Source organism: Dendropsophus ebraccatus, chromosome 14, assembly GCF_027789765.1.
Source record: "Dendropsophus ebraccatus isolate aDenEbr1 chromosome 14, aDenEbr1.pat, whole genome shotgun sequence".
Classification (NCBI taxonomy): domain Eukaryota; kingdom Metazoa; phylum Chordata; class Amphibia; order Anura; family Hylidae; genus Dendropsophus; species Dendropsophus ebraccatus.
Window position 1 is genome coordinate 9,184,146 of NC_091467.1, and position 12,688 is coordinate 9,196,833.

The 12,688-nt window shown below is 46.0% G+C and overlaps 1 long non-coding RNA gene across 1 annotated transcript; it reads right to left on the bottom strand.

The window, feature by feature from the left end:
• Nucleotides 1–760: 760 nt before the first annotated feature.
• Nucleotides 761–4,447, bottom strand: LOC138772894 (uncharacterized). Its single transcript, XR_011359849.1, has 3 exons — nucleotides 4,368–4,447; nucleotides 2,437–2,555; nucleotides 761–1,393 (listed from the first exon to the last, which is right to left on the bottom strand). It is a non-coding gene; the product is annotated as an uncharacterized lncRNA (long non-coding RNA).
• Between the last annotated feature and the right edge of the window lie 8,241 nt (nucleotides 4,448–12,688).

A 12,688-nucleotide genomic window follows, 5' to 3' on the forward strand; every position in this document is an offset into this window, starting at 1 on the left:
GTTTCTTCTTTTCTTCTTGATCTGGCCCAGACTCTCATGAGGAGCTCTCCTGGCCATGACTTTGGTACACAAAAGTTAAAGAATACTTGTGCCCATGCATCGACTCTTGTCGGAATGAACCACCTATTGCCCTACCAGTGTCGGGAGACCCATCCTAGAGGGTTACAGAAGCCCCAGACCCTGTTACCTAAGATGAGCGGAATGCTGAGAGTTTCCTTCCGACAACCGCGCTGCAAGATAAAGTTCTTAGGCTTCCAGCAACTTTGCTCTATCAGGATCAGTTCCTAGCTTTCTGCCTTTGTGGATACTGTCCTGCACTGTGACTCTCCTAGTCCACGGAGTGGGTGGAGATGATCTCTGACTTGTCCTGTGAAGGTTTTAACACTGCATAGTGCTGAGGTTACTTGAAGAGAAACTGTTAGGTGCGTCTTAGTTTTACAGAGTCTAGTGATCAAAGACCTCATACCAAGACTGGGGACCTGGCAGAGGGCCAGGGCCCAAAAGAACCACTCTACCCACGTGATTTCCTATCTACAGCCCCTGTAAGGTGTGCTGTGAATGGGTGAAGAGTGCGTAAAGAAGAAGTAAAGAGAGAGATGATAGGACAGGAGAAGAAGATACTCTCATTGGTTCACAGATCCATATGACATATAAGCAAACAATAACCCTTTCCATACTTCAGCTGTGCAGAAACTAAGTACTCATACTTACAATAGAGACATCCTGTGCCAAAACTTTATCACTACTACATCACCACTTACTTACAAGAAAGTACAGGCTTTTGCGAGGGGTATAACCAATAGCAACACATGTGGTGGGACACCACAATTGAAGTGGCTTCTGCTCACAAAACCACCAGCAACCCCTGCTGAATGTTTGGACTGACCATAGGTAGTAATATACAGTATATGGCTCTTATTCCAATAACTGGACTCATATATCTAGGAGGAATTCTCCAGAATGGGAAATGCTCTTACTTAGTGATTCTTCTCTGGTTTGTAGAATATGAATAACCTGCTTCTATATGGGTTCAGTGGGGCGCCCCCACATATCGGCTGATCACGAGGCACTCCGACGAGTACAGCGTCACCTTCATTGTTCACTAGGCACAGTGCTGACCACATGAGCGGCGGATGTGTCTCCTCTATCCATCTCTGTCTAGTTCACTCCCTGCTGTAATGAGAACTGTTCCCTTTCTGTCTGGAGAGATGTAGAGAGTCCGGGGAAAAGTCTGATGATGAAGAGGAGTGATGAAACTATTCCCAAGAATAAACTGAGCAGGACACAAAAGGGACGTTCTTTGTTAGGATTCAGACGGGTGGGTTGACGCTCGGAGACAGCAGGGGATGAAATGAAAAGGAGCATCAGACACAAAGATATCATCAATTATTCACTGGAATAAAAGGAGCCGTATGTGAATATGAATATGTATAGAAGCGTTTGGTTATTGTTCACACTGATAACTCTGCCCACACAGACCTGACGAATATACCCCCAGCTCTCCGTGTAGGTTGCTGTTTACTAAAAGCGGATTTGACACCTATGAAATTGCAACAGGCTATGTTCGCGCAACATATTTTTAAAATCAAGAACGGCCGCTGTTTTCAATTAAAACAATGGCCGTTCTCGAGAAATGAGTTGCATTAAAGTCAATGCAAACAGCGGCCGTTGCTTATACAGTGTATTAAACAACGGCCGACGTTTGTTGCGGCCGTCGTCTATATTCCCCATACAGTACGTTTTTTCCATGAACAAAAATTACATCCATCATTTTGCTGTTTGGCCGCCCGTCAGCACAATGACGGCTGTCGGTCCGTTATTCTATTTCAGGTGGACTGATCGCCCTTTGTCCTTAATTGAAAAGTCCATTGAATTTAAGGGGGGGTTATCCAGCGCTACAAAAACATGGCCACTTTCTTTCAGAGACAGCACCGCTCTTGTCTCCAGTTCAGGTGCGGTTTGCAATTTAGCTCCATTCACTTCAATGGAACTGAGCAGCAAAACCCCACCCAAGCTGGAGACAAGAGCGGTGCTGTCTCTGGAAGAAAGTGGCCATGTTTTTGTAGCGCTGGATAACCCCTTTAATAGTAAAAATGGTGAAAGGAAGGAGAAAAATTAAAAAACTGTGTGTGAAGCTGTCATGGGTCTCCAAAACTGCGGCCCTCCAGCCGTTGCAATACTACATTTCCCATCATACCTGGACAGCTAAATCCAAAGCTTTAGCTGTCTGGGCATGATGCTAATTGTAGTTTTGCAACAGCTGGAGGACCGCAGTTTGGAGACCCATGCCCTATGTGATAACCCCCCCCCACACACACACAGACAGACACACACAGACACACACAGACACTCACCTAAAGACTTTGTCATCAGTGCTCTCCTTCCCATTTATACTCTGATACCATATATACAAAATAAATAGTGTGAACGGCTCACCTTTCTTTTCCTATGGACCTGAAACTCAGAAAGGGAGGGTGCTCGGATTCCCAAGCGTAGGCCAGATGCTGTTGTCTAACAATGCGAATCAAGGAAAGAGGGAAAGTTTTCTTCCAGCCCTCCAACCGAAAACATAAGAGATTAAAAGCAATCCTTTATTTCATCTTGGTTAAAAAAAGTTTTACTCTCCATGAAAGAGACACACCACCGAGAACGGCTCAAACGCACAATCGCACTCTCAGTGCTTAATCATGGTGTCCACACTGACAGTGCAAAACGCCTTGGTAATAGACTGTATCCCTGTTTTCCAGGCGGTACTTGGGCTGTCTCCACCTTCCTCACGGAACAGGAAGGCAGCGGGAGCCAAATGCCCATGGTTCAAGTTCGAACAAACCTAAAAATTTGCGCTGTTCGATCATCTCTACTGAGGATATGGGCGCTCTCCTCCCTCTCTACACTCTTACACAACCTTTGTGATCTTTACTCCTAAAGTCCTTGCTTCAATGTTCTCCTCACTCTGACAGAGTCTTTGGGATATCTCCATATTGCACGCTCCACCTCTCCACATTCTTACATCATGTCCACTATACTCTCCACCCTACATCTTATCATCATGCACAGTACACCTTTTTATACTCTCCACCCTACATCTTATCATCATGCACAGTACACCTCTTTATACTCTCCACCCTACATCTTATCATCATGCACAGTACACCTTTTTATACTCTCCACCCTACATCTTATCATCATGCACAGTACACCTCTTTATACTCGCCACCCTACATCATGCACAGTACACCTCTTTATACTCTCCACCCTACATCTTATCATCATGCACAATACACCTCTTTATACTCTCCACCCTACATCTTATCATCATGCACAGTACACCTCTTTATACTCTCCACCCTACATCTTATCATCATGCACAGTACACCTCTTTATACTCTCCACCCTACATCTTATCATCATGCACAGTACACCTTTTTATACTCTCCACCCTACATCTTATCATCATGCACAGTACACCTCTTTATACTCGCCACCCTACATCATGCACAGTACACCTCTTTATACTCGCCACCCTACATCATGCACAGTACACCTTTTTATACTCTCCACCCTACATCATGCACAGTACACCTCTTTATACTCTCCACCCTACATCTTATCATCATGCACAGTACACCTCTTTATACTCTCCACCCTACATCATGCACAGTACACCTCTTTATGCTCTCCACCCTACATCTTATCATCATGCACAGTACACCTCTTTATACTCTCCACCATACATCATGCACAGTACACCTCTTTATACTCTCCACCCTACATCATGCACAGTACACCTCTTTATACTCTCCACCCTACATCATGCACAGTACACCTCTTTATACTCTCCACCCTACATCATGCACAGTACACCTCTTTATACTCTCCACCCTACATCATGCACAGTACACCTCTTTATACTCTCCACCCTACATCTTATCATCATGCACAGTACACCTCTTTATACTCTCCACCCTACATCATGCACAGTACACCTCTTTATGCTCTCCACCCTACATCTTATCATCATGCACAGTACACCTCTTTATACTCTCCACCATACATCATGCACAGTACACCTCTTTATACTCTCCACCCTACATCATGCACAGTACACCTCTTTATACTCTCCACCCTACATCATGCACAGTACACCTCTTTATACTCTCCACCCTACATCATGCACAGTACACCTCTTTATACTCTCTTTAGGGACATCGGAGTGTAATTTGCTTTGAAAGAAGAATTTCTACAAATGACAATGTGTGAATCAGGAGCACAAGCCTGTAACTAGTCTCTGGGTTCTGCTTGGGTCAAGGGTGTTGGTTTGTCCGTCACCCAACCCTCCCATCATCAGTAGAATCAATCACCTTTACCTTTCTTATGAAGAGTTGACTGGTTGGTATAAAACTCTTTTGAAGAGACCATTGAAGCGTGATAAGAAGTTGGCCTAGCCCCAATCTTCTGCTGAGCATTACCTTCCAGTGCTTGTATTCTTCAAATGTTCTGCTATTCTGAGAACTCTATAAATAACGAGCCGTTCATAGACTGGTAATGTCCCGGCAGCACCACGCGGTCTCAGAAACATAAACATTTCCTGGAAGTCAACAAACAAAACAAGTGATGGACACGCGGCTTCAGATCTAGTAGGATTTGTACTCCCTACCAGTAGAGATCAGCCAACTGGAGCAGGCTGGAGTCCGATCGTTGGGTATTTGATGCCTGGTGGCTGAAGAAGTTGGATGCAGCCCCAGGGAGTCCTGGTGGATACAGCCTATGGCCTATAGCTATATCCATGTTTTTCAGGACTCTCTAGGACTGCATCCAACTTCTTCAGCCACCGGAAATACCCAACAATCAGACTCCAGTTGCGCTCATCTCTACCCACTGAATGATGATTCTTCGGCCACCAAGGTGTTAATATGAAGAGCTTTGCCACCAGAGAACAAATGAGCTCCAGGAGGAGACCGCCACATTTCATGTTCTCTTTGGACTAGATGATTTTTATTTTATTTTATTTTTTTTTTGCAGCTATTAAATTAGTTCTTACGACTTTTGTGACCTGTATCAATGTTTTACTATCTCTACCAGGCTCAAAAGCTTAACTTAGCAGAACCGTCCTCCTTATTTTTTATTACTTTTCTTTCCAAGCAAAAAAATCTCAACTGTACAATGATGAGAGACCAAACCAAGAGCTAGATAGAGATGTGTTCTGCACCAGATGAAGCACTGGGACATAGTCAGATGTCAATCAAAAAAATTTAAGAAGTAATTGTCTCATACTTAAAGGGACTCTGTCGGTAGGTTTCTGCCGTCCTACGTAAGGGTACCATAAACTAGTGACAGAGAAGCTGAACAGAATGATGTATCACTCACATTGTTCTGTGCAGCTGATCCACAGATCTCCTCCTGAATAACATGGACAATAAGTAGTCCTCTCCACTATGTGCATGAGCTCAGTAGTCCTGGATATTCATGAGAAGCGGAAAACTCCACGCACCAGCTGCTGATTGGCAGTTATCTATCCATGCTGTGTATAGGCAGTCACCTGTCAATCAGCAGCTGGAGGGCGGGGAAGGGGTGTGGCAAGAATCCTATTCTCCTGCATATAAGGAGAACAGAATGATGTAAGTAATACACCGATCTGTTCAGCATTTCTGTCACTAATTTATGGTGCCCTCATTTAAGGCAGAATAAACCTAGTGACAGATTCCCTTTAAGGGCCTATTACATGGAAAGATTATTGTGCGAAAAATGGTTATATAGTTCAGATTTAAGCAATATTCTTTCTGTGTGTATGCAGGCAATGATATCAAACAGGAATTTATTTGGTTATTCGTATCTTTTGTGCCGACCATAAAATCATTGCTTGCAAATCTTTTGGGGTATGTACACATCTTTTGTTCTTTATTATGATGGTTGGTATACTCATACACTCCCACTGTATACAAATTAACATAATTACCATTATATATAACGACTATCGTTCCGTGTATTATGGTGAACGATTTCAGGTGTATCCATGTTTTCCAGGACTCCCTAAGGCTAAATCCGACAACTCTCTAGATTTGGGGGTAACTACACACACACGTTTACTTTCATAGAATAGGGGAGTCCTGCAGGGTGAGAGACTCAAGCACGCTACAATGAAACATACCTGCATCCCAGCAGAGCAAGAGCTCTTATAGCAGGAGGATCCTACACAGCAGAACAGCTCTACTATGTCCATACGCCCTGATGAAGCCCGTTGTATAGGTACCCGGTTTCCCTGAAAATAAGACCTAGAAGGGGTTTTGCTGAATTGCTAAATATAAAGCCTCCCCCGAAAGTAAGACCTAGGAAAGTTTTTGTTTGGAAACATGCCCACCAAATAGAACACCAAGGCATGCAGCTGTGTTTCTTTTTCGCTGCCGCCGTTGTCTCTTACCTTCACCGTCTGTTGCAGAGCAGCTGCATGCAGGACATGAAAACTGTCACCTCGACGTTCCCTTTCGCGTCCATCACATATATGAGCTCCCCCTGGCGGCTGAAAGACGCCATACCATACTCTATACCTGCTTTGCTTTACGAGTGTGCTGTGGTGAGCTCCCCCTGGTGGCCGGAAGCCGCAATACCGTACACTGTCCCTGCTGTGCTGTACGAGTGTGCTGTGATGAGCCCTCCCTGGTGGCGGGAAGCCGCCATACCGTACACTGTCCCTGCTGTGCTGTACGAGTGTGCTGTGGTGAGCCCTCCCTGGTGGCTGGAAGCCTCCATACTGTACACTGTCCCTGCTGTGCTGTACGAGTGTGCTGTAATGAGCCCTGCCTGGTGGCCGGAAGCCGCCATACCGTACACTGTCCCTGCTGTGCATCAGACATGAAGAATTCTTCCTCATGGTAAAATAAGACATCCCCTGAAAATAAGACCTAGCGCATCTTTGAGGGCAAAAATTTATATAAGACACTGTGTTATTTTCTGGGAAACACGGTAGATGTTGTTGTTAATTCAGCTACAAGGGAAGAAGCACTTTAGTCTACAGGTAATATTTGTGTGCCTGGTGATCCATGACTAATACTGCTGAGTAAAACAAGATGGTTACTCTGCGGGCCACTTGTGAAGCCCATAAAATGAGGACCTGGGGACTCTTATTAAATCTACGTTTATTTCTGTTGTAAACCACATTTTGATACCTGGCTCATTGCAACGAATTGAGCTGGATTTCCTTAGGGTGCTTTTCCATTTATTAAATGTTTAACACAGGAACTAGAGATACGAGCCTTCATGTTGCATTCAATGTTTTCCTACTTCTAAAGTCTGCTTTCATCTTAAAGGGGTACTCTGGAGAAAAAGGATTTTATTAAACAGCTAGTGTCAGGAAGTTATACAGATTTGTAAATTACTTCTATATAAAAATCTCCAGTCTTCCAGTACTTATCAGCTTCTGTATGTCCTGCAGGAAGTGGTGTATTCTTTCCAGTCTTACACAGTGCTCTCTGCTGCCACCTCTGTCCATGTCAGGAACTGTCCAGAGCAGCAGCAAATCCCCATAGAAAACCTCTTCTGTTCTGGACAGTTCCTGACATGGACAGAGGTGGCAGCAGAGAGCACTGTGTCAGACTGGAAAGAATACACCACTTCTCAACTTTTGGATATAATACATGTAAAGTGCCCCCTTCAAAACTAGCCACATTGTCTGTATATACAAGGATTCCTGGTATTGTTGACCAGTACGCAATATGCGATCAATTTGTGGACTCTATGTACATCTACAGGACAGTGATTTCCAACCTGTGGCGTGATGGAAGTCACAGGTTGGGGATTACAGCTCTAAGGGTTATAGGGTTGTGTGAATACATGTTTGGCCCAGATTTATTCATGTATTTGAGGCAAAACCTGGAGTGATTTGCCCATAGCAATGTTTTACCAGCACTGGTTAAAGGGGTTTGTGTCATGAAGCAAATAATGTATAGTCTGATGTATACCACATACATATATGTAAAGGAGAACAGATGTGCTGTTTTTAGTAAAGTAGCTTACATCCCTGTACCATTTTTCTTCCCCATGGATCTCATCACTTCCTGGTTTCCTCTCTGAACTGTGACCCTGTGGTTGCCATGCAACAGTGCAGACACTTTCCCACAACCCCACATGCTGCAATGTGACATGAAAACCAACTGACAGTACTATGGGGACAGATCATGTGACTGCAGCTGAACCCGAGTGAGCTTACAAGCTGGAGAAAGGCTTCTTTGTGAAAAGAGGGCCGAAACGCCCAGTTCACGCTCCAGTTCAGGTGCAGTTTGCAATTAAGCTCCATTCACTTCAATGGAATTGAGCAGCAAACCCCGCCCAAACTGGAGACAAGAGAAGGGCTGTCTCTGGAAAAAAGTGGCCATGTTTTTGTAGCGCTGGATAACCCCTTTAATAAAGATGCTGCTAGGGCTGTGGGGAACATAACAAACATAAATACTTAGGTTGCATTCACACGTCCCGTAAAATTGCCCGTGGTCGCGGATCCGTGCCAACGGACAATTTTATGAACCATTAAAGTGAATGCAGCCATTCACACGATCCGTGCCGTGACCCGCATCACGAAAAAATAGGACATGTCCTAGTGCGGATCGAGGCACAGACCCCCCCCCCCCCCCACACACACACACCCGGCAGCAGAGATGGCAGGAGCGCATAATGTGCTCTCTTGTTGTCGCATCTGACTACTCACCTACTCACCAATACTGGCTGTTCTACTTGTTCACCAGAGGTGGCCTGGACTACACTCCCTTCTCCCCGTGGCGTAGTCCAAGCCATTTCCAGAGAGCACATGTAAGCCGTCCGGGGGAGTAGGTGAGTAGTCAGATGTGAAGACAGGAGCGCACATTATGTCATCTCTGCTGCCGGGTGGCAGGGAGCGATCTGTGCCGGGCAGCAGGGGGGCTGCACTTTTAGGGGATCGCAGATCGCGGCACGGATCGTGTGAATAAGGCCACACCTACCATCATTGCTGGTTTCCAGGCCGCCCAGTGTCTGCCCTTATCCCCGTTTTTAAGACTTCCACTAATGTGCTGTCAGGTCAGGAAATGACCGCCCGACATGGACAGTAATGAGAGATCTATCTATGCTTCTGAGTAATATTGAGTGGACTTACCGAACTGTTCGGGTTTGGCAACATTCTCCGAACCTGGACGCTCGGCATTTGACTCCCAACAGCTAGAGAAGTTGGATACCTCTCTAAAGAGTCCTGAAAAACATGAATGCAGCCATAGGCTGTTTCCATGTTTTCTTTGCAGCCCTAGGTCTGCATCAAATTTCTCCAGCCACCAGGAGTCAAATGCAGAGCGTCCAAGTTCAGAGAATATTGCCAAACCCGAACAGTTGGTAAGTCCGCTAAACACTATTTCTGAGGTCTATGAATGTCTTTTTGTTCGGTCAGGCCTCAGTTCTAGTACTACTAATACTATATTGAACAGTCACCCTTCTGCCACTTTACGAATTTTAAACAATTTCTAAGCAGTGACTTTACTTCTATTTATTGCGATGAGCTTGGCCGGAGTTTGGGAGTCACGGCCTCTCTTAAGCTTCACAGCTGCAGCGGTTTCATTTTTTCCCCTTTAACCGTCTATTTCCTTCTTAGAATTCTCCGCTGATCCTTTAATGCTCTCAATATGGGTCACCTTTTCGTTTGCTTGGAAGCTGCAGCAGATTCTGCCCTGATTTTTCATCTATTGCTGAATATTTATGAGCTGGAGATTTCTTTCCCGGAGGAAGAGAAGGTTGGCCTAAACATCTTGTGGTCAGAGAACAAACACTTGGGACGTCTTGTTCGGGCTCTGATATCAATAACATTTATTATAGGGCCATTGTAGCAAAGCAACGCGGGATGGTAGAAATACGTCAGTCAGGGTTCAGTTTTCAGCTTATGTATTTAGTGTTTAGCATCAGCTATGAAGGGCCTAAAAATCGGTGGCCCTAGTGTCTCCACTGGCCCCAGTATTTCATGTTCCCTGGACTACTGAATCTTTTGCCCTTTCATTCGTAACAAAACCTTAATTTTATTACTTTGCCAGAACCGCTCTAGTCTGGGGTCCACAGTGTATACTTCCAAATATTATAGGGAAATGAACCTAGTCAAGAGAGAGATTACTTACCATACGAAGAGACAATGTTTGGTGTACAGTCAACCCAATAGCATTAAAGGGGTACTCCAGCGGGGGGGCACCTTTTTTGCTGGGACCGGGGAGGAGGTGGCCGAGGGAAAAGACGTCCACTCACCTCCCCGGTTCCGGTGGCCGGTTCCCGCCCGCTTCTGGGTGTCTGACGCAGGCCCGAGACGATACGCTCAGCCACTCAGTGACAGAGGCGAGATCTGAGCGGACTTGAAACGGATCCCGCCTCCTTCACTGAGTTACTGAGCGGACCTGAGACGTCACTTCTCGGGCCCGCGTCAGACACCCGGAAGCGGCTGGGAACTGGCCACCGGAGCGCCGCGATGCGGGACCCGCCACTTGAGCCGGGGAGGTGAGTGGATGTCTTTTCCCTCGGCCACCTCCTCCCCGGTCCCAGCAAAAAAGTGCCCCCCGCTGGAGTACCCCTTTAATAGTGATCAATACTGCAAACCCTTGGAAAGGGAAGGCTCCTCCATGGATATTCTCCATGGAATCCACGGGATTATTGTGGCCTTCTTCCAGGAATGGGAGATGGGGGGCAAGTGCAGGAGGTTTGCTGACTGCTTGGGCATCTTCTGGCTTATGCTACCCTGGTACTGAAGGTACCCATTGTCAACCCATTTCCAGAGGCCACTGGTGCTTAAGGATTGGCCAAGTTGTGATCTGAAGGTTAGTTTGGAGGTTAGATTTGTATACTATCAAGATCTCCTTGAGGTATGGGAACATGGCTTGACCCTGTTTCAGTGGGAAACTGGGCGTGATGGAGAATCTCTGTAGTACAGGAGGTCTGAGGAATGGGGATGTCCCCAGGAGGAGTGTGATGTGTCTTTACCCTATGAGTGAATGGTGGAGCAGGGAAGGATAGGATGGAAAAATGGCCAGTGCTTGCAACACTCCGCAGGAGATTTATCAAGACCGGTGTACTCGTATAAAGCCTCCATACAGTCTGCTGGATTTACTAAGAGACTTGGGTCAATAATGTCTAGGTTCTAGTTACCTTAGTGGTCAGGCACTACACTTGGAATGCAAGGTGTTTAGGAGAGATAAGCGGCCATTGGCATTGGCTGTATCCCAGTTTTCCAGGCGTTCCTTAGGAGGTATCCACCCGCTGCACGGAGCGAGCAGACAGCGGGAATCCGACGCCGATCGTTCTGGTTCTCACGAACCAGAAATCCGAAAAGTCGGCTCATCTCTAGTGTTTAGTATCGACACAGCAGAAGACCCTTCCTTTGCTGAGGTTCTTAGCCTCTTAGGTCTCCTTGCCTGGTGGTGGCCTATTAATTTTACTGGTATATTTGTCTTTGTGTTACTTATTGGTGTAAACATTACTTTTCCATCAGCAGAACATTGTTTTTATGACGATGTAAAAGTAGAGTCTGCAGGCATAGATATCAGATCATACCACCAGAAAACACCAGAATTTCAAGAAGCAGGGCCACTCTAGTAAAGAGGGGCAACCACTCTAGTGACTAGGGGCAACAACTCGAAATAGCTGTCTGTTGATGGATACCTGGCTTTGGTATTTCCCTAGTCATATTCTTAGACTCGTAAATTGAGATGAATATTGACCACTTAATATGGTGGTTTTGGTGGTTTCTCTACAGGAGCCACCCCTTGGCTGGGTCCTTCCAGGAGGGATATCTGGCTAGTCCTGTGTTTCGACACTCTTAAATGAGACTCCACAGACTTTTTTTCTGAAAATTTGTATATTTACCAAGGGGCATTGCACCTAGGATTTTACTGTGTTGAAGAGGATGTACCATCATGCACATCCTCTTTAATCTGACCCACGGATAAAACGGTGGTGGCACGTGGTCCATTTTTTGAACCACGACCCGACTCCCATGTACAGCGCCGTTCTATCCACGGGTACCGGGCCGGGACTGAAGCACTGGAGGCGGGCCGGCCCGCCCCCAGTGGGAGGGAATTCCCTCCCCTCTATGACGCGGCTCCATTAGAATCAATGGAGCTGCGTCATAGAGGGGCGGGGGATTCCGCCTCCTGTGCTTCAGTCCCGACCCCTGTACCCGTGCATAGAACGGCGCCGTACACGGGAACCGTGCCGCGGTTCAAAAAACGGACCGTGGCACCGGCTTCCCCGTGACAGCGCCGTTCTATGCGTGGGCCAGATAAAAGAGGATGTAACTGATGGTACATCCTCTTTAAGCACTTATACTAGCAGCCTACAGTGTCTTATTTAGCTGGTCTTTAGCATTGCTCCCGCCTAGCCAGAATCCTGCTCCACACTGATGAGGGGCAACACCCGAAATAGCTATCTGTGGATGGATACCTAGCCTTAAGGCCCTATTCTACCAACAGATCTGACGACAGATTATCTGCCAAAGATTTGAAGCCAAACCCAGGAACAGACTATAATAAGAGAACAGGTCAAAAAGGAAAGACTGGATTTCTCCTCTTTTCAAATCCACTCCTGGGTTTGGCTTCAAATCTTTGGCAGATAATCTGTCGTCAGATCTGTTGGTATTTCCCTTGTTATATCATCAGACTCATAAATTGAGTTGGATATTGACTGAAAGGGCCACTTAATATGG